This window comes from Grampus griseus, assembly GCF_964374135.1.
Source record: "Grampus griseus genome assembly, chromosome: 14".
In the NCBI taxonomy this organism is placed as follows: Eukaryota; Metazoa; Chordata; class Mammalia; order Artiodactyla; family Delphinidae; genus Grampus; species Grampus griseus.
The window spans coordinates 39,128,580-39,151,241 of NC_139008.1; the positions used below are offsets into that span (position 1 = coordinate 39,128,580).

The 22,662-nt window shown below is 45.2% G+C and overlaps 1 protein-coding gene across 4 annotated transcripts in view; it reads right to left on the reverse strand.

Moving 5' to 3' along the window:
- The window catches only part of FAM234A (family with sequence similarity 234 member A), a gene marked incomplete at its 3' end in the record, with an annotated part of 31,524 nt that extends 14,450 nt beyond the window's left edge, over positions 1-17,074 (reverse strand). For 2 of the 4 annotated variants that reach the window (XM_082671700.1, XM_082671697.1), the window contains exon 1: positions 17,012-17,068. Of the gene's footprint in view, positions 1-16,759; positions 16,792-17,011 lie in introns of those variants that run through there. The other 2 variants (XM_082671698.1, XM_082671699.1) reach the window with 2 other exon arrangements.
- Positions 17,075-22,662: the final 5,588 nt, after the last annotated feature.

The window sequence follows — 22,662 nt, forward strand, 5'->3', positions numbered from 1 at the left end:
TGGAGGGAACACAGGAATGCTATTGGTCCCCCAGTGAGGGCAGAGAGAACCCCCTCCCCACGCTACCACCCATCTGGATGTAGAAGCAGAAAGGGAAACTCTCTCCAAACGGTCCTTAGCAACACAGCTGGGGAGTCAGGTCAGCACCTACGGTCTGGCCAAGCCCGCATGCAGGGGAGGACAAAATAAGACCCATCACAGACCGGATGGTGGACGGACAGAGGCTTCAGGAGGCCAGCCCCCTCTGCAGGGGCCAAGGCAGCCCCATGAGACCAGCACCCCGTGGGCTGACCTGGTCCAGGGCCATGTTGCGATAAACATCCCTGCAGGAACCACCTTTTTAACCAGCAGACGTTGGCTTCTAAAACTGTGAATGAGCCACTAAGACATCTGTTGAGGTCATAAACTGATCTGAGATCAAAAAGAATTTGTGAGAAACTCGTTTAAAATCGCCCATGAGGGGACTTCCCTGGTAGTGCAGCAGTTAAGAATCCGCCTGCCAATGCAGGGGACACAGGTTTGAGCCCTGGTCTGGGAAGATCCCACATGCCACGGAGCAAGTAAGCCTGTGTGTCACGACTACTGAGGCTGTGTTCTAGAGCCCACGAACCGCAACTACTGAGCCCGTGTGCCACAACTACTGAAGCCCATGCGCCTAGAGCCTGTGCTCCACAACAAGAGAAGCCACCGCAATGAGAAGCTGGCACACTGCAACGAAGAATAGCCCCAGCTTGCCGCAACTAGAGAAAGTCTGCGCGCAGCAACAAAGACCCAATGCAGCCATAAATAAATTTACAAAAATAATAAAATAAAATCGCCAATGGGATCGCCACCTCAATCTTAGCTTAGTATTTATTTGTAGCTCGAATCATTTAATTCTCATGAGCATATTAGTTTGAGAATGTTTTTCTAAGTTTTACACCCTATAAGTGAAGACCTAAAAAATTACTCATTATATAAAATGAAACAGCCAATGTGCAAGATTCATTTTCACTTACCTAATAAATCACTTTCAACAAATACGTTAATATTTTCTTAAGGAATAATGACTTCCAGTCATTCAAAAACTAAAAATCAAATGTTCTGTGCCAGGAATGGTAAGTGTGCCTTTCTAAGATCATTTTTGTGTGTCATTATTTTTATTCTGGAAGTTTTAACTAATCAAAGTGGTGGTTCAAAATAAAATTTGGAAAATTTAGGAGCGTATTGATTCTGTTCCTGTAACAGAATTTCATGGGAGGACTTCCCTGGTGGTCCAGTGGGTAAGACTCCACGCTCCCAATGCAGGGGGCCTGGGTTCGATCCCTGGTTGGGGAAGTTCCACACGCCATGTGGTGCAGCCAGAAAAATAAATAAATAAAATAAATAATAATGATGTCTCTTGGCCAGTTTGACTTTAAAATATATATATATTTATCTAGTTATTTATTTATTTGGCTGTGCAGGCTCTTCATTGCAGCATGCAGGATCTTTATCTGTGGCATGCGGGAATCTTTTAATTGCGGCATGCGGGATCTAGTTCCCTGACCAAGGATTGAACCCACGCCCCCTGCATTGGGAGCACGGAGTCTTAACCACTGGACCACCAAGGAAGTCCCCATTTTGACTTTTTAACACATGGCATCTTTACTAAGTGAACTGGAAGGTCTGTCGTTGGCGGAACTCGTGCAGTAACTTGTGATGATAAGTCATTTGACCCATGATAAACACTGCAAATAGCACACATTACAGCCACTGTGGAAAACAGTGTGGAGGTTCCTCAGAAGACTAAAACAGAATTACCGTATGATCCAGCAATCCCACTCCTGGGTATATACCCAGACAAAACTATAATTCAAAAAGATACAGGGAATGGGGCTTCCCTGGTGGCACAGTGGTTAAGAATCCACCTGTCAATGCAGGGGACACAGGTTCGAGTCCTGGTCCGGGAAGATCCCACATGCCGTGGAACAACTAAGCCCGTGTGCCACAACGACTGAGCCTGCGCTCTACAGCCCGCGAACCACAACTACTGAGCCCATAGGCCACAATACTGAAGCCCATGCGCCTAGAGCCCAGGCTCCACAACAAGAGAAGCCACCGCAATGAGAAGCCTGCACACCGCAACGAAGAGTAGCCCCCACTTGCTGCAACTAGACAAGGCCCACATGCAGCAACGAAGACCCAACGCAGCCAAAAATAAAATAAATAAAATAAATTTATTAAAGAAAAAAAAGATACAGGGAATTCCCTGATGGTCCAGTGGTTAGGACTCAGCGCTTTCACTGCGGTGGCCTGGGTTCAATCCCTGGTTGGGGAACTAAGATCCTGCCAGCTGTGCGGTGAGGCCAAAAAAAAAAAAAAAGATACATGCACCCCAATGTTCACAGCAATGCTATTTACAATAGCCAAGACATGGAAACAACCTAAATGTCCATTGACAGATGAATGGATAAAGAAAATGCAGTACATATATATACTGGAATACCACTCGGCCATAAAAAAGAATGAAATGATGCCATTTGCAGCAACATGGATGCAACTACAGATTATCATATTAAGTGAAGTCAGAAAGAGAGGACAAATACCATATGATATCACTTATATGTGGAATCTAAAATATGCCGCAAATGAACCTATCTATGAAACAGAAACAGAATCACAGAGGAAGACTGGTGATTATCAAGGGGGAGGGGGTTGGAGGAGGGATGGATTGGGAGTTTGGGGTCAGCACATGTAAGCTTTTATATATAGACTGGATAAACAACAAAGTCTCACTGTATAGCACACAGAACTATAGTCAATATCTTATAATAAACCATAATGGAAAATAATATTTAAAAAGGCATATACATATATATATGTATAACTGAATCACTTTGCTGTACAGCAGAAATTAACACATTATAAATCAACTATACTTCAATTTTTAAAAATAGTGTATGTTAGCTATAAAATCATAAAGAGAACATCTTGTCAAGCTCCAGAATCTACACACACTTTTAGGCCAGAAGAGTTCAGAGTTTTATTCATAACTTTGTAAAATGCTATTTATGTATGAAACAAAGCAGGAAAACATATTGAGAGGGGTTATGTTTACAGAATACTTCAAGGTATTACTTTTCTTAAACGTACATGCCTACTTAAGTAATATTTAAGGAAGTCAAGCAAAGTAATAGTACAATTCCACTGTTGTGTACGTTGTCAGTGACAAAAATAAAAATGCTTTGGTGGTTAAAAAAGAGAAAGAGAGAGAGAGATTAGCACCAAAATAAAAGAACCCTAAATGCATGTACGTAAGGGTACAGGATGGCGAGAAAGAGCAGATTTTGAAGCTGGGTTTGGTAGTGAGCTCTGCCTCTGGATTGTGGCTTTCCTCAGTTTCTTTTTCCTATTAGGTTGTTGGGAAGGTTTGGGTAGTGCATGTAAAGCTGGGGGCTCAGTGTGCGGCGGGGGCGCAGGGGGGCGACTCCCTCCATCGTTGTCACCACCCTCTCCCTGTGCTGCTCCTTCTCTTCTCCAGACACAGAGACCTCAGGCATCTCACCAGCGCCCTCTTTTCCTGTTAAACGAAGTGTTTCAAGCCTGGAGCTGCCCAAGGAGTTGAGGGTCTATATTTGAGATCCTGAGAACCTGAGCTTCACTAAGGAACACAGTTTCTTTGCACTGAAGGGTCCCAAGTCCTCCAGTGAAGTCCCATGACCTCCCACTCCTCCGTAAGGGGGCTTCACAAAGCCTGGGTCCTACACCACTGGCAGCACACAAGACAATTTAGGTGGTGCCAGGTGAATATTTTTATTTCTAGTTATCTCTGTATTTTTTCACGGATGTCTTTCCGTTTATGGTGACAGTGGTCTTAGACTTCCGGTAACTGATAAAGGTTCTTTCCTTAACTGTTTATTTTGAAATTACTGCTTTATAGGAAGTTGCAAAGATCATACCGAGAAGCCCCGTCTCAGCCTTCCCCAGCGGTTACAGCACAACTGCAGAACCGTATCAAAACCAGGAGAGCGACGTCATAGTTCTATGCCATGGCGTTCCCTGTGTAGATTCATGTATATCAAGATACAGAACTATATTCCATCACCACAAAGAGCCACACCCACCATCCCTCTCCCCTGGCAACCACCAACCCGTTCTTCATTTCTAAAATTTTGTCATTTGGGGAGTGTTATGGAAATGCAATAACATAGTATGTGAACTTTGAAATTGGCTTTTTTCACTCAACACAATGCCCTTGAGGTCCCTCTGTGTTGCTGCTGTATGAATACAGTTGATTCCTTGTATTGCTGAGTAGTCGTCCCTCAGTATCCACAGATGCTCAAGTCCCTTACATCAAATGGGATGCACATAACCCTACACACACACCCCTCGCCATACACCTTAAATCATCTCTAGATAACCTATAATACCCAGTACACTGTAAATGCTATGTAGACAGTTGCCAGTGTGCATTGAACTCAAGTTTCACTTTTTGGAACTTTCTGGATTTTTCCGCCTGGAATACTTCCAATCTGCAGCTGGTTGAATTCACGGATGGGGAACAGGGGATACAGACAGCCAACTAAGTTTTTAAAGAAATGGCAGCTTTGTGGTTTGTTGCTCACGTATGTAGGATTGCTGTATTTTCTGTGTGGCTCAGCCTTTTTATCATTGCACAATGCCCCCCCGTCCCCAAGTAATTCTCGCTCTAAAGTCTTATCTGACATTAATAGCTCTCCTTATCGTCTCTTAATGTTTGCATGGTATATCTTTTTCCATGCTTTTATTTTCAATCTACCTATATCATATATTTGAAGTAGGTTTTTTTTAGACAGCACAGGGATCTTTTTTTTTTCTTTTGGCAGTGCCACACGGCTTGCAGGATCTTAGTTCCCTGACCAGGGATCGAACCTGGGCCACGGCACTGAAAGCACTGAGTCCTAACCACTGGACTGACAGGCAAGTCCCTGGATCTTTTTTTTTTTTTTTTTTTTCAAATCCACTCTGCAAATCTGTATTTTCAGACCACTTACTTTTAAGGAAATTATCCATATATTAGGCCTTTATTCTGCCTTTTGTTGTTTGTTCTCTGTTTTTTGTTTCTCACTTTTGTTCTTCCTGACTTCCTGTGGATTACTTTATGAATAAGGGAAATATTATTTACAATTCTAGTTTTATTTATCTAGGTGCTTTAGCGTGTTTCGCTGAAGATTTTTAGTGGTTGATCTGGACATTATTAGACACACCTAACTTAACACAGTCTCCTGCTGTCAGCATTTTCCTAGTTCAAGTGAAGTGTAGAGACCTCACGTCCCTGCTTTAAGCCTTTACCAGTCTGTGTATAATAGAATTGTGTTAAATATCTCCTCTACATACATCTACACATCAGTGTTATATTTTTGCTTCATTCATGAAACATAATTTAGAAGACTCAAGAGAATGAAAGTCTATTATATTTACTCATATTTTTGCTTTTTCTGTTGTTCTTTCTTTCTTCCTAATGTTCCAAGAATGCTTCTCTTAACATTTCCTTTACATTTCAAGAACCTCCTTCAGTCATTCTCTTAGAGCAGGTTTGCTGGCAACCAATTTATTTTCCTTCACATGACAATGTCTTTATTTCTCCATCATTCCTGGTGAATAATTCCCCAGATATAGAATTCAGTGCTTGACATTTGATAGGTTCTTTTCTTTCAGCCCTTGAAAAACATGATGCCACTTCTTTCTGGCCTTCACGGTTTCCAGTGAGAAATCTGCTGTCCTTTGAATTGTTTCTCCCCATAACTAAGATGTCAATCTCTCTTGCTGCTTCCAAATTTTTTTCTTTGTCTTTAGTTTTCAGAAGTTTAATTACAATGTGTCTTGCCATGGGTTTCTTTGGGTTTATCCCGCTAAAGGTTTGCTCAGCTTCCTGAACCTGTAGGTTTACATCTTTTGCCAAGTGGTGGATATGTTCAGCCATTATTTTGGTTTTTGGTTTCTGGGGCAGCAGCACAGCTGTGAGAATCCGGGGTGGGAGAGCTACAGCCCAGGCCATGGGGACTCTGGACATGGCTCCCTCCTCCAGCTCTGTATCCCTGGCCTCTCTGGTGTTTTCTCTTAAAGTGTATTTAACTAGAAAAAGTGAGTTGATTAAAGAAAAGTACTAAATAAAAATAACTGTGTAGTTATGCTGTGAGTATGGCACAATCCTGAGTGGCACATGAATGAAGTGGGAACACTGCTTTCTTGGCCTTTTCCTGTCCCTTCTGGGGACACCTCCACTCCTGGAATATGGAGCCAAGCCCTACACGCTGCACAGTCCTGGTTACTAGGAATTTGCCATATTCTGAACTAAAATCTGCTCTCCTGTAACTGTCCCCTGATCCAGATTCTGTGCTTTGGAATAATATCTAATCCCTTTACCTACATGTAAGCCCTTCAAGTGTCCAAAGAGCATAAATTAAAAAACTGTGTTTGGGAGGTTGTCACCCGCTACCCCCACAGCTGTGGCCCCCATGTGGCAGACCCTCCATGTGGCAGACCCTCCGGTGTCCCTGAAAAGCCTAATCCTAACACTTCCCTGTGTCTAAGTCCACCTAAAACATCCTTTCCTTTCAAACCCTACCCACTCCTCAAGGCCCATGGAAAATGCCATCTTATTTATGAAGCCTTTTCTGGTTCTTCTAACCAAATGTGACCCAAAGCCAGTCTGGCTTTTGTTTTTCTTGGCAGTGGGGATACTTGTTTAAAAGGGAGGTCACAATTTAGGAATGATTCCCTATCTAATCTAAGTCACCACAGGTGGCGGTGTAGTCTAGAGCAGGGGCTGGGACTGGAGACCCCCTCCCATCCGAGGCACCCGGGCAGAGACCCCCTCCCATCCGAGGCACCCGGGCATCTACCCAACCTCTCTACACCAGTCAAGGTTCCTGTTTGCCAAAAACACTTTAGCTAGTGTAGGCAGAAAGAGAATTTGTTGGAAAGAGATTAGACAGTGTCCAGAATGAATGGGGAGACCAGAGAGTCAAACTCAGAAAACGGGTGGACGCCAGGGATGCAAGGTGGCTGAGGCTCCATCGGGCCCATGGCCGTGGGGGCAGTCTGGTTCAGACACAGCCGCTGGCACCAGGCCCTGCCGCCCCCAGGCTCTCTCAGGGGGACCCTCCGAGGACAGGCTGGGCAACCCAGCCCCCTCGGCTGGGACCCTTTCTCTCCACTACACGCTCTCACCAGCTCCCTGGAGAAGTCTGGAGACAACACCAAGCACAAACTGGCCCCAAAGAAACACAGCTCTCAAACGTAGAGAAGCAGTGGGGAAACGTCACACCTGGGCTTTCCCAGTCCTGCGGGTTGAGCCACGCAGACCCCAGGCCTCAGGACACTGCACTGTGAACAACAGCAATGGCCACAGCCCTCACCTCGGGCAAAGCCTGACCTCACAGCGTTATTTTTATACTGGGGTCAGTAATAAAAAATTACAAAAAGTGAAATACTGAATTGTGCTTTGTAACATCCTTGAATATTTGACGGGCTTCATGCAGAAGGGTGGCAGCAAGACGAGGGCCAAAGGGCAGAAGCCACAGCAGCCATTTCAGCTCCTGCGAGGCAACAATGCCCTCCAGACGGAGGGTCCCAGCGCAGGGACGGCTCGGGACGCTCCAGCTCTGGTGTTTTCCGACTGGAGGTTGAAGCAGAACTGGTCCTAAGCGCTGCTTCCCGTCATCCCTCTAAGAGCAAGGACTTCACTCACTGTTCCCGCAGAAATCCCTGGCTCACTTGCATTACTCTGAATAATTTCTTTTTTTTTCCTTTTAATCATTAACAGAGTTCCAAGTTAAAGATACTTCATAACAGATAGGTGAAAGATACTGTGATCCTTCTCCAGGAAAGGTTTCTATTCTTCAGGAGAGAAAGCTGGGTAGGGAGGGCATACCCAGCATAACCAACTCAAGTAACAAAACTTTATTCACCTAAAAACAAACTGAGCTGGACAGAGGGAGAGATGATAACCTCTCTATTTGACACCTCGAGAATCCTCCCCCTCAGCCGGGTCCCTAAGGGCAGGCGGTGGGACCGCAGTGCCGGGTGGGGAGGGGCAGTGAGGATGGGCCCGTGTCAGGTGGGTCGGTCCACGTGCCAACTGTGCTGCTGGCTGCACAAACGTCCACATGTGATAGACTCTCATATCATCAGACACACAGACAAGGGAGCCCGTGTGAGAACTGGCGAAACAGGAATGGGGCAGGTCTGCGGCGCAGTGATCAGCACTGTGCCAACATCTAGCTCCCACCTCTGATAATGCACTAGCCCCAGGGACGTCACCACCAGGCCCGGGGGAAAGCACTTCAAGCTTTTTGTAATATCTTGTGAGTCTATAATTAGTTCTAAATAAACAGTTAAAAAATAATAATAAAAACCCTTGCGGGGCTTCCCTGGTGGCACAGTGGTTGAGAATCCGCCTGCCAATGCAGGGGACATGGGTTCGAGTCCTGGTCCGGGAAGATCCCACATGCAGTGGAGCAACTAAGCCTGTGCACCACAACTACTGAGCCTGTGCTCTAGAGCCCACGAGCCACAACTACTGAGCCCATGTGCTCCGCAACAAGAGAAGCGACCGCAACGAGAAGCTCGCACACCGCAACAAAGAGTAGCTCCTGCTCGCCGCAATTAGAGAAAGCCTGCGCGCAACGAAGACCCAACGCAGTCAAAAATAAATAAATAATAAATAAATAAATTTTAAAAATTAATTTAAAATAATTTTAAAAAACAAACTTTGAGGGCTTCCCTGGTGGCGCAGTGGTTGAGAGTCCACCTGCCGATGCAGGGGACATGGGTTCATGCCCCGGTCTGGGAAGATCCCACATGCCGTGGAGCGGCTGGGCCTGTGAGCCATGGCCGCTAAGCCCGCACGTCTGGAGCCTGTGCTCCGCAATGGGAGAGGCCACAACAGTGAGAGGCCCGCGTACCACAAAAACAAACAAACAAACAAACTTTGAGCAAGGGAGGGGGGTCAGAGCTTCCCCAGGGCCCAGCGACACCTCAGAACCGCCCGATCATGAAGCTTCTGCTCCAGAGGTGGGAACTGTTTCTGTTTTGTTCTGCTTGTTCTTGGCAGAACATCAACCACAGTGCAGTTCTACGAGGACATCCAAAAGAACAGCCAACCCCCAACCTGCCACTATTTCAAAATAATTACAGCCTTTCTGCAAACCCCCCACGGCAATCACTTCCCTTCCCACTGTGGGGAAAAGGTCCGTGTGGTTCCTTGCTGCTCGTGTACAGTGACACCCGGGAACATGTACAGTACCACGCAGGTGCCCGAGGTCACGGAGGGCCCGGGAGCAGGACCGCCCGGACAGCAGGGGAGCGCTTGTGGCGACGGTGGGGCCCCAGCGCCGCCAACACTGAGGACACGCCTGATCCTGAGCCCAGGTGTTGTGGCAGAAGGCTCACACCAAAGGCACACAGGCAGCTCAAGGTGCCAACCTGGCCCCAGCAGACGCAAAGGGTTATCCCTAAGCCGAATCACTAAGTCTGTGAACTCCAGGCTTTTTTCCTTTTTGTTTCAAATTGAAGCTGCTGTCGTTAAATTCCACATAAAGAAGTAAGAGAAACTTAAAAAGTCTTTTGCCTCCAATACAGCAATGAAGCAGCTGCAACCATAACCTAGAATAAAGCGCATCCCTGAAATCAGGTGTGTTTACTAGTTCCTCGTTGGCCAGCACAGAAAAGACCCATAGCCACCGGCCTATGGGCTCTAAGTAACAGGCCCATTGGAAAGACAGGCTTCTGGAAGTCCAACCTGGGCATAAAAACGCATATTTCTGTGTTAGCTAAACTCAATGTGAGAAGTCTGGAGAACAGGGGTCCTGGGGAACATCAGGGCAGCAGATCTTAAGGGAAACACAATGCACATTTGTACACATATACAGAAAATTAAAGGAACACACTTCCCAGGTACTGAAAAGGAATGAAGTTTTCACTTAAAACAAAAGCTGTTAGGATACAACAAATGAAGAAAAGATAATAAAGGGAAAGACTCTGAGGTTAAGAGACTTGTATCTTTACCTCATTTGCATCTAATGTCCTTTTCTGTCATTTCTAACTAGCTCGTGGTCTTAAGGACAGAGACCAGAAATTGGTTTACAGGATTTCCAGACAGTCACTGACTGGGATTTTCTCCTGCCACTTCTGAGCTTCTGAAATGATGACTATGCAGCGCACTTTTTGACTTAAATGTCAAGTAAAACGAAACAAAAAAGAAATGAAGAAAAATGTGAGAGATGAGAAAGAAAATGTATCAGTATGATACATATTAGGGTAAAAGGTATGAGTCTAAGAATAACCTGCTTGAGATAAACATGCAATCCCTGTGTACAGCTTTTCAAAGGGCCACACACCTGCGGGTGTGTCTGCTCAAGGCCAAACCTGCCCTCCTGCCTGGTGGGGAAGGACAGTAAAGCCCAGTAACAATTAACATTTGGAGGGGCAGGAATACGCAGTATTTGCATAAAGGAAATAACTCCTTTTTCTCCAAGAGCTCTTTCTCTGAGAACAGTTTACTGAGACAGAGAGAACAGAAAATTCAAAAATAAAAATGTCTCTAACTTTTTTTGATGGATAAAGAAAGCATAAAGATTCTAACAGGTGAGACACTGAGAATAAATAAGCAATGATGCTGTTTAAAAAAAAAAAGATTCTAACAAGGGCAGGGACTTTGCTGGTGTCTCAGTGCATAAGAATCTGCCTGCCAATGCAGGGCACGTGGGTTCGATCCCTGGTCCGGGAAAATCCCACATGCCGCAGAGCAACTAACCCCGTGCGCCACAACTACTGAGCCTGCGCTCTAGAGCCCGCGAGCCACAAATACTGAGTCTGCATGCTGCAGCTACTGAAATCCACACACCTAGAGCCCATGCTCCGCAACAAGGGAAGCCACCACATTGAGAAGCCTGCGCACCGCAACAAAGAGTAGCCGCCGCTCGCCACAACTAGAGAAAGCCCGCATGTAGCAACGAAGACCCAATGCAGCTAAAAATAAATAAAAGTAAATCTTAAAAAAAAAAAAAAGATTCTAACAAGGGCAGAGGGAAAAGGGAAAATTGCCCCAACAAATAACTGACAATTCTACAGATATTATGAAAGTAGGGGGTTTAACCTTTTTTTTTTTTTTTTTTTTTTTTTTTTGCGGTACGCGGGCCTCTCACTGTTGTGGCCTCCCCCCTTGCGGAGCACAGGCTCCGGACGCGCAGGCTCAGCGGCCATGGCTCACAGGCCCAGCCGCTCCGCGGCATGTGGGATCCTCCCGGACCGGGGCACGAACCCGTGTCCCCTGCATCGGCAGGCGGACTCTCAACCACTGCGCCACCAGGGAAGCCCAGGGGTTTAACCTTTTTAAACTAAAATTTGGTAACTTTTTTTTTGGGGGGGGGAGAAAATATCACTTCAGGGGACTTTAATAAGAGATGCACCACCACCCCCAATTTTTAAATTTTCAATTTTACAGAATTCTTTTCGGACAACGAATCAAAGAGATCAGACTTTGAAAATTAAGCACTTCCACTGGAAAGGTAGTTTGCGTATTTTAAAAATTGGTTTAAAATAAGTAAAATTTTTGTTCAGTTTAAACTGGATGCCTTAAAATCTTAACTCTGGTTTTAGTTGAGAATTTTGAGAACTTGGTACTACAGTCAGCTCTGTGACAGAATACGGAAGGAGTAGCCCACTTCTATTTGCCCAGACAGAGAACACCTTCCTCCACTCACACAGGAATAGCTACTTCTCGTATTACTTGATCTCACTAGGGTGACAATTTCGCAAAGTAGACATTATTTTAATCAAAGGTACCTGCAAATTAGAAAACACACAGAGAGAAAATACATTTAAACAGGCAGAGGAGAGGCTTGGAGGAAACAGCAGATGAGCTTTTTAATTTTTTATTATTTTTTTTTAATTTTTATTGGAGTGTAGTTGATTTACAATGTTGTGCAGATGAGCTTTTTAAATGGAGAAAATATGTAAGGAATACTTAGGAAAAGACTCTGATTATAGATTAACTTTACTATCTAGCTTCACCAGTTAGTAATAGAAACTGAAAGGATTTTGTCACTGGATTAAACCATGAAAAGATCAGTTTACCACTCTTGGACTGTGTACTGATATGGTCCAGGGTGACTCTGAAGGTGCAGCTGAGAGTGGAGCAGATTTCTTTCTTTCCACTGGGGAGCTCTCACCCCTAGTTCACACTCAGCGGGGTTACTTTTCTAGAGGACAGAAATTACATTGGACAAAACATACTGCATCTTGTCATGTATCCACTGGGCATGTGTTTTATCTGCAAATCGCCGTTGTCCACTTGGCCTTGCTGTGATTTGACCAGTAAGGGATCCTGGTTTTCTTTTCTTTCCTTTTTTTTTTTTGTCTGTGCCAGGCGGCTTATGGCATCTTAGTTCCCCACCAGGGACTGAACTTGCACCCTCAGCAATGTAAGCACAGAGTCCTAACCTCTGTACCACCAGGGAATTCCCAGGGATCCGGATTTTCAATTCTTCCCTCAGGATGGTCCTCCTGCCAGGAGGCCCTCTCAGTGCTCCGAGCCTTGGCTGTAGCCTTGGCCATCAAGCCTACGTGAGCACCGCGGACCAGGAAGGCCACCTTCCCCCTGAGAACTCGAACTTTTTCTTTCAAAGCACCCATAATACTCCTCCCACAGCCTCTGACCGAGAGCTATTTTAGGGCAGCAGGACTTCCCTGGTGCTAAACAAACGACAGACACTTGGTAAGTGTCAGTTAAACTAAGTGTCAGTGAAACGGGGGAGAGAGCTTTTGGGAGCCATTCCTTGACAAGAAGGTGAGATAAGGCCCATCAAGTTCTTCATTCAAGAGCTTGTCTGGATGCACAGACCTCATGACCTGTAATCACAAACCGATCTTTTTTTTTTTTTCTGGTACGCGAGCCTCTCACTGTTGTGGCCTCTTCTGTTGCGGAGCACAGGCTCCGGAAGCGCAGGCTCCGGAAACGCAGGCTCTGCGGCATGTGGGATCCTCCCAGACCGGGGCACGAACCCGCGTCACCTGCATCGGCAGGCGGACTCTCAACCACTGCGCCACCAGGGAAACCCCACAAACCGATCTTATAGTGTGAGTGCTCAAATGCTCGTCCCCAAAGCCAGCTGTGACATATACAAACGGTTTAGGAATGTCTTATACATTAGGAGGCCTGTGTCCCGGCCCAGTGGCCCAAGTGTTCTGACAGCACTTCAACCAGAGGCATGTGAGAGACGCCCACAGAAAACAACTGGGCAGACTGGGTTTTCGGCTGAGCAAAGCAGAAGTCAGACAATGACAGCTACAGTGTTCAGCCGTTTACAGCCGAACAACTACTTCTTCTCTTCACCAAACAATAATCTCAAGACAGACAATAGGCCCTTAATCATCTTTCAAATGAGAACAAATTTTAAGGTCATGCATGTTCCCGGTTAAAGGCAAGTGTTTCACAGGCAGGTCAGTGCTTAGGACCTGAACCTCAGCACACAGTTCCTCTCCACAAGATGCAAAACTTTCAGAGTAATTGAGGGCAGCTCACATACCACCTAAAAGGGAGTTACAGAGAAATGGCTACCAGAATTTCAGACAAGCAACTGTTACACAGAACAAGTTTTGCAGGTTTGTCTGTAAAATAACATGGAGTAAGCTTTTTTCCTGAGTTCTAAGGAAGATTCAATTTCCTTTGATTCCCCCACAAATCAGTGTTTCTTCTTGTCCTTACATTAAGGACAGCAGAAGCTCTTAAGAAGATAAAGTATAATTCTTACTTGATCACTTTTGATCAACCCTATAAATATGCCTTAACTTCAGTTTACTTATTTACCTTTATTTTTTAAAAACCTGTTGTCACATAAATGTTTAAATATTCATGAAAGTAGAGACCACCAGTCCCATTCATCCACGACCCAGCTTCAACAATTACCAACACAGAGCCAACCTTTTCCATCTACAGACCACACTTCTCTCCCATGCCCCACCTCCGATTTCTTAAAAAATTTGCTCCAATTTTTAAAAAGTTAGAGATATGCCACTTGATCTCTCAATATCTGCTTCCTGGTTATTCATTTAGGAATCAGCATTCTTCTTTTTGGACACTATATCCAGACAACCTAAGCTCCATGAAGGATTTTACAAAGTCAGAGTGGGAACAAAACTCACTAAGTTTGTGGTTTTTCTAAAGACTGATTTCGGGTGAGGTACGTAGTAAATTTTGCAACAACCACAAACCCTGTAGATTCTGACGTATCTCTTCAGTTGAACCCCTCCTTTCAACGGCCGCTACTTTAGATCGTATTTTTATAACTTCTCACCTGGATTTCTGTAGCCCTCTCAAACCTTCCTTGATGCTGCAAGAGACATCTTTCTCATATCTCCTGATCATGTCATTCCCCTGCTTGAAACTCTTGACTGACGCTTCACAACTTTAGAACAAAGCTCAGCCACCTGAGTTTGCCTGCAGGTATTTCCACCACCTGGCTATCGCCTACCTCTAGTATCATGTCTTCCCAAACCCTATACCCAACGTCTGTTCCCCCATCACAAGGCTGACCTACCAGTAACTCCTACTGGGCCTTCATAGTCCACTCAAACCAGTCCCCCACCCACCCACCGCCCACCACTGCTCCATACCCACTGAGCCACTGGTGAGACCTACCCCCAGATGGTGAAGAACTTCGGAGGGCATCACTCGTTTATTGCCTTTGTCTTCCCAGGACAAAGCATAGTACACGGCATAAAATAAACATACACATTCACCTGTCTGAATAAATGTCCAATTCTTGCTATGCTCTGCTTGTAAACTTTTCTAACTGATTTGAAATAGATAGCATGTATCAGACATAGGGGTCAATTTGACTACCCGACATCCACTCCTTCTCTCTGTAACAGCACCTGGGCTTTCTTTGGGTAAATCCACTTTCCCACAAGCTTAGTGTGGTTCTGGTAACTTTGGGGAGGGCTCCTTACCCAGGGCTAGCTAACTAATCAGATTCACATGATTGGGACCCAACTGAACACTAGATCTGGAACTGCAACTGGAATTACAGGAATAGGCACTCTTTTCCCACAGGAGTGGTTTTAAAATATGTTCACAAGCTCTTTGATGTGCCTCCCTTCAAAGGTGAAGTCTTTAGTACCTAGTGATGCCAGCAAACAGAATATGGCAGGAGCAGCAGCAAAATTCCAAAATTAGATCATAAAAACCATGGTGACTTCCACCGTCCTCTCTCTCCTCTCTTATCGCTTGCTCTGAGGGAAGACAACGACATGTGAGGACGTGGGCCCTGTGGCTAGGAAATAAGGATTCCAGCCAACAGCCAGCCAGTAAGGAACTGAGGCCTTGAGTGAGTGGACTGTCTTGAAGTCAGACCCTCTGGTCCCAATCAAGACTTTAAATGACTGCGTCCCCAGCCAATATCTTGGTTGTAACCCCATAGAGTCCTTTGGGACTTCCCTGGCGGTCCAGTGGTTAAGACTCCACGCTCCCAATGCAGGGGACATGGGTTCGATCCCTGGTCGGGGAACTAAGATTTTGCATGTTGCGTGGAGTGGCCAAAAAAGAATCCCATGAGAGTCCTTGAACTATAATCACCTAATTCACTCCTGAATTCCTGACCCACAGAAACTGGTAATAAATGTTTGATGTTTTAATCCATTAAAACATCATTGATGTTGATTTGTTACGGAGCAGCAGATAACTAATACAAGCAGGTAGAGCAGAGGCAGGAACCTGAGAAGAAGAAAGGCAACATAGAGAGAAACAGGTCAAAGAGAAAGTGTGTGAGAGGATGGTAGTAAGACCCCCACACTCCATCACTAAATCCTGATGATCTCATTTAAGCCCCTGGCCCCATCTATTTCTGGTCCCCTGGACTTTCCTAAGTGAAAGTAGGTGGAATGCCTCCAGAGGTTGATCTAGTTTTAATGGACGCTTGACACTTGAAGCCAAAAGCACTCCAATCCGTGCAACAAGGACTCAGAGAACTGGTAAAATGCCCAAATAAATGTCCACTTCATTGATAACAGGGTCATTTCCATTTCACTCTTTCCTGATCCGTATTCTCTATTTTACTTATTTTATCTTACTTATCTGTATCCTCCCATAGAATTGAAGCTCCTTGAGGACAGGAATTCTGTCTTGATGAGTGCTATATGCCTGGCACCCAGCAGACACTCAGTACTTGCTGAGTTCATCTAGGCTGCTGTAACTTCAGGCTCACAGGGAAAGTGCAAAGAGAGCAATGGAGCCATCTGGTTGAGGCTCAGAAGAGCATTAGCAGCCTAGGGGTAGGTGAGCACATCACACAAGCTCCTCAGCTGAAATCACGGAGTTGCAAGTATTTGCAGTTGTCTATACCCTGATAACCTATCAGTCAGCTCCCAGGCAATCAAGTCATGGGGGAGGTGAGAACTCTCACAGACTGACAGCGTTCTTCCCCGCTTTTAAACTCTGCTTTGCTTTTGCTTAGTAAGACAGGCTGTAGGGAGCAATCACCTCTATAGGTGAGTAACCGTCAGCTGAGCTTTGGATTACTGAGCCAGTCGTCAAACAGACGCCGTCCTAGAAAGAGGACATGCATATCTGACCCTGGCGAGAGGCAGCTCATGGACATACTATTTTAGTATTAGTATATTTTTAATTACTTCCAGGCAACCAGTGCAGCGATGGCTAGCTTGCCTCCTATGCAGCCAACTGGGGTGGGAAGGTTCCTAATGGGAGTTAAATCCTGTCTTTGGGGGAAAGCGGGGCTGATTTGAGCGCCACACAAACCCAGGCTGCGGCAGTCGGTCCTGCCAACCCGCTGCGCTGCCCGGCTCCCGCGTAGCTCCTCCACCCACAGCGCGGCGCGGACACGCACGGACTCCAACGCTGGGCGGTGGGCGAGAGCACGGGCGGGCTCTTGGGGCTGGGGTCTCCCGGGGCCCCGCGCCGACGCGGAGACACACGGCCCGAGAGGGAAGAGGTGGACCCGCGCGAGGCCGCGGAGCGCACGCGCGAGAAGGAAGAGGACGCGCTACTCACCCGCCGCCGCGCCCTCCCGAGGATGCCAGAGCTGCTGCCCGCGCCGCCACCAGGCTGCTCGGCCCTGCTCCCGGCGTCACTTCCGGTCGGGCGGGGCGGAAAGCGCGCTCAGGCCCCGCCCCACGGCCGGCTCGGTTGCTGAGCAACGCGGACGGTAGTGTCAGTCCCGCAGATTGCCTTGGGGGTGCTGCCGGTCCGCTCCGGTTCCGCGGTTGTTAGCGCGTTCGAGCATCTTTAGTTGGTTTTACTTGCGTTGGCCTGACGTTTCCTCTTCCGGAAGTGCCTGTTCTGGTCGTTGGTCCAGGTTTCTGCTGAAAGGCTTGTCTTTTCGTGTTGTTTCCTGGCGCCCTGTATTGGATATTAAGTTTTTGTCGGTGGCGTGTGTTGTAAATATCTCGGTTTGCGTCTCGTCTTTTCACTTTAATATTAAAAAAGTGCCAATATTTTATGGTTAGTACTTTCTGTGTCTTGTTTAAGGAATCCTTTCCTACCCCCTTACTCTCCCACGTATTTTCCTAATGTTTTTTTAAAGTTTTGATTTTAACATTTAAGTCCTTAATTCAGCTTGGAGTAGCTTTAGTATGGGGTAAGAAGGTAACTTCATTTTTTTTTTTTCCATTTGGATAACCAGGAGTGCTAATGCCATTTATTGAGTTAGTCCCTCTTTACCCCAACGATCTGGCATATTTTTTAAAAAACAATGTATATGCATGAGTTTCTGTTGGGTTTTTAAAATTCAGCTCTATTATTTTTTTATTTAATTTTTATTTATTTATTTAAATTTATTTAATCTATTTATTTTGGCTGCTTTTGTTCTTTGTTGTGGTGCACGGGCTTCTCATTGCGGCGGCCTCTCCCGTTGTGGAGCATGGGCTGTAGTCGCGGACCTCAGTAGTTGTGGCTCGCGGGGTTGGTTGCTCCGCGGCATGTGGGATCCTTCCGGACCAGGGCCCGAACCACTGTCCCCTGCATTGGCAGGCAGATTCTCAACCACTGCGCCACCAGGGAAGCCCCTATTATTTTTTTAAAATAAAGTTATTTATTTATTTTTGTCTGCATTGCTGCACGCGGGCTTTTTCTAGTTGTGTTGAGTGGGGGCTACTCTTCGTTGTGGTGCGCAGGCTTCTCATTGCGGTGGCTTCTCTTGTTGCGGAGCACGGGCTCTAGAACGCGGGCTTCAGTAGTTGTGGCTCGCAGGCTCTAGAACGCAGCCTCAGTAGTTGTGGCGCACGGGCTTAGTTGCTCCGCGGCATGTGGGATTTTCCCAGACCAGGGCTCAAACCCGTGTGTCCCCTGCATTGGCAGGCGATTCTTAACCACTGCGCCACCAGGGAAGTCCTCAGCTTCATTACTGATAACTTTGTCCTAATGCTCACACAAGGTGTTCTGCATCAAACCAGGTTTCTTGTTAATTACCCCACAGTAATAGTAAGTATGAAACATCCCTCACACCTCCCACAGGCCTCCCCCGACCCAACCCATCGAGAACTGATGGAAATTTTTCCTTTGTGAGTGGACTGACACAACATCCCTAGGTGAGGGATTCAGAGAAATGACTTCCATCTGTTCATAAAGGGAAAGAGACATCTGTCCTCCTCATCTCCTGAAAGGATCCCCTCTGGACTCAAGTAGTTTGATATTTAGATGAATCTCTCCAGGCCCAGGCAGCCCCAGGGTACCTGGGCACCTAAGCCAGCCTGAAACTACTTGACCCTCTCAGAAAGATAAGGCAAGTTATTATACTTTTGAATCACAGCAATTAACTAGACAAATTACTACAGACTTCTTTCTCCTAAGTATCTGAAGAGTCTCAGGGGACTAGGGCTTTTTACCGGAGCACTGGGAAATGGAGGGAAGTCTTAAATGCCCACAGCTTCTTCCTGGGATCATTACATTCTCTTCTGGCGTGCAGGTGCCACACAATCTCAATTACAATACCCTTATAGTAACTCGTGATACCTGGTTGGACAGGTCCCTCCACCTTATTTTTCTTCTGGAAAGCTTCAGCCATTCATTCTTCGGTCAAAATCACAATCAGGCCAAGTTCCACAAAAGAACCCTGTAGGGCTTTTCAGTAGAATGGTCCCCAATCTGTAAATCACACTGGAGAACTGACATGATTTATCTTCTTACATAGAACGCGGGCTCAGGATTTCCCTGGTGGCGCAGTGGTTCAGAATCCACTTGCCAGTGCAGGGGACACGGGTTTGAGCCCTGGTCTGGGAAGATCCCACATGCCGCGGAGCAGCTAAGCCCCTGTGCCACAACTACTGAGCCTGTGCTCCAGAGCCCGCAAGCCACAACTACTGAGCCCGCATGCTGCAGCTACTGAAGCCTGCTCACCTAGAGCCCGTGCTCTGCAACAAGGGAACCCACCGCAACGAGAAGCCCACACACTGCAACGAAGCGCAACGAGGAGTAAACCCTGCTCACCACAGCTAGAGAAAGCCTTTGCGCAGCAGCAAAGACCCAATGCAGCTATAAATAAATAAATAAAAAAGAACACGGCTGAGACTCTCTCTGCACTTAATTTAGGCCTTCTGTGATGTCTTACAGTAAGATTTTTATTTTTGTTAGATGGCATTTTGCGGTTTTCAATGCTATTGATAATATTTTCTTGGGCATTCCCTGGCAGTCCAGTGGTTAGTACTCTGTGCTTCCATTGCAGGGGGCACGGGTTCGATCCCTTGTTGGGGAACTAAGATCCCACAAGCCGTGAGGTGCAGTCAAAAAAAAAAGTGTCTTTAAAAAATATTACATTTTCCATTGTTGGCATATCGAAATAGTGCAAAGATTTACATATTTTTTTTTAACCAGCAACCATTCTAAGAATATCTTTAATACTTTGTTGGTGGATTCTTTTGAACTTTCTCGGAATATAATCATATAATCTGAATAAAGACAATTTTATTTCTTCCCCCTTAATCCTTATGTCTTTATTTTTCTTGCCATTCTGAGCTGATAAATAGCAGCAGTAGTGTGCATCTTTGTCCTGTTCCTGATTTTAAAGAGAATATTTACAATAGTTGACCATTTGCTGTAGGATTTTTTTTTGTAGATACTCTTTAACAGGTTAGAAATGTTTCCTTCTATTCCTAATTCCCTAAGAGTTTTTTTTATTTTTGTGAAATAAAATTCATATTTTATGGCAAGACAAGAAAAATTTAATCATAAAAAATTCTTCTCTGCCCTTTGCCTCCTGTCTCCCCACCACTGTGCATTGTATATCTGCATTATGCATCGACCAAACCTCCGCATCTGCAGAAATACCTGCTCAGCCATAAACAGCAGCGTTCTCCTAGCACCCACAAGAGGACTCCTTAAAAGATAACATTCTTTCTTGATCTTGTACGGGACCACATGACCTACCACAATGACACTTAGATCTGGATCATGTAAACTGTCAATAATATGTCATTTGATGTACAGCCCTCTGTCTCAAAAAACTTAAAGAACTGTTCCTTGACTTCTAATGGGCAGAACAGTTCTCAGAGCTTTCTGAGTTGCTCTTCCTGGGTTATAGTCCTCAAATTTGGCTCGGATAAAATGTTTCATTTCTTTCTCAGGTTGATTGGTTAATTTTTCATCTACATCATCAATGTGCATTGAATTTTATTAAGTGTTTTTTTTCTGCATCTCTTGTGATGATTATGCAGTTTTTCTCCTTTAATCTTTTTTTCCTGTCCTTTAATCTTTTAATGTGGTAAATGCTATTAACTTTCTGAAGATAACTGATCCTTGTATGCCTAGATTAAACCAATTTGCTTATGGCCTATTATCCTTTTACATGTTGCTGGATTTCATTTGCTGATATTGTTTAGAATGTTTGGCTCTATGTTTATGAGTGAGGTTGGATTATACAGCACTTTATTTTACTATCCTTGTCTAGTTTTGCTATCAAGATTATATTGGCCTCGGGCTTCCCTGGTGGCGCAGTGGTTGAGAGTCCGCCTGCCGATGCAGGGGATACGGGTTTGTGCCCCGATCCAGGAGGATCCCACATGCCGCAGAGCGGCTGGGCCCGTGGGCCATTGCCGCTGTTGGCCTCATAGAATGAATTGGGGAATATTTAATCATTTTATATTTTTCAGAAAGGGTTGTGGATTAGAATGGTCTGTTCCTTTAAAAAGTTGGGTAGAAAACCAGTCTTTCACCAATAAAACTAGGTGGGCCTGATGCATTCTTTGAGGAAAAATTTTTAAATAAGATTTATTAATACCTTGATGCTGGTGCATAAAACCCCAACATATTAGAGGAGGAGGGGACAGAGGGAAACTTCAGATACTGAGGTGACGTTTTGGGTAATGTCAACTGAAAAAAAACACAACAAACCACACACACAACATGAGAGCTGTGAGTTCAGTTTTATTTGCGGCTTACTGAGGACTGTAGCAGGAGAGACAGCCGGTCAGTGAGCTCTGAACTTTGGAATGGGGCAGGGCTGGGGGGCGGGGTCAGTATATATTATGTACATGCTTTTGGTGAGGGGAGTAATGTGCAATCAAGCATACATCTTGGTAGAGGCTGCTGCTAGTCATGAGGGGCAGATGTCTCTGTTAATTATTTTACTGCTTTTCTAGGTATGAAAAGATGCAAGAAATTGGGTTCATAAAGTTTTGTAATGAAAATACCTACCTATCTGAAGGCCTGTTCTGCCAGTTTTCCCAGAGCACAGAGGGCCTTGTTCCTGATCTTGGCCCTGAACTTCTTTCAGGGTGTGTTGAAGGTCAGCAACTGCAGTGGCTGGTCACCTAATCATTGTAGAGCCAGATGGAGAGCAACATTTTTTTTTTTTTTTTTTTTAATTTTGGCTGCACTGGCTCTTAGTTGCGACATGCGGGATTTGTTTTTCTTTTTCTTTTTCTTTTTTTTTCAGTTGCGGCATGTGGACTTCTTAGTCTTATCCACTGAGCCACCGGGGAAATCCAGGCTTAAGGCTTTTAAAGACTGATAGCATAAGTCTGGTTTTTGCCCCAAGATGGATGACACTTTAAATTTTTGACATTTCTGACTTGCTGTTCTTAAAATGAAGCACAATAACAGCCTTTTGACTCTTGAGAAAAATTATAATTTAGAGAAAGCAAAATAGAATTTTCCCTAGCATACAAGTGTGTGTTTTTTTCCTTTGTACTTTCACATACATTGTAATATTTAGAGTTAGAGCTTAATTTTATTAAGTGTATCTTAGTGTTTTATTTGTTTTTTCCATGGTCAGCAGTCTCCTCCTCTCTGGGGGTCTTCTTTCCCCTCTTCCTAGAGCTGCAGTAAGACCCCACTGTGAGAAGGCTGGACCAACGCTGGCTGCCTCTGCCTACCTGCTCCTGTGGACTGTCAAGGTCTCTCCTAGGCATCACATGAACCTGCTGGCCATCATCATTCTCTTCTTGCAGTTCAGATGCTTTTTCAGCCATCACACAAACTGCTGCAAGGGGCCTGAGAAAGATTTAAAATTACTCTTCTAGTTTATTTAACAATTACATGGCAGTTCTGACTTTATTGTTATTATTGTGTCCATTTTAATATTATATTTTTCCAGGAATTTTCCATTTAATACAAGGCTTCAAATATAGTGGCATAAAGTTCATAGTGTTCTCTTAGTTTTTAATTCCTTCTCTCATTGTGGTTACACTCCCATTTTATTCTTTGCTTTG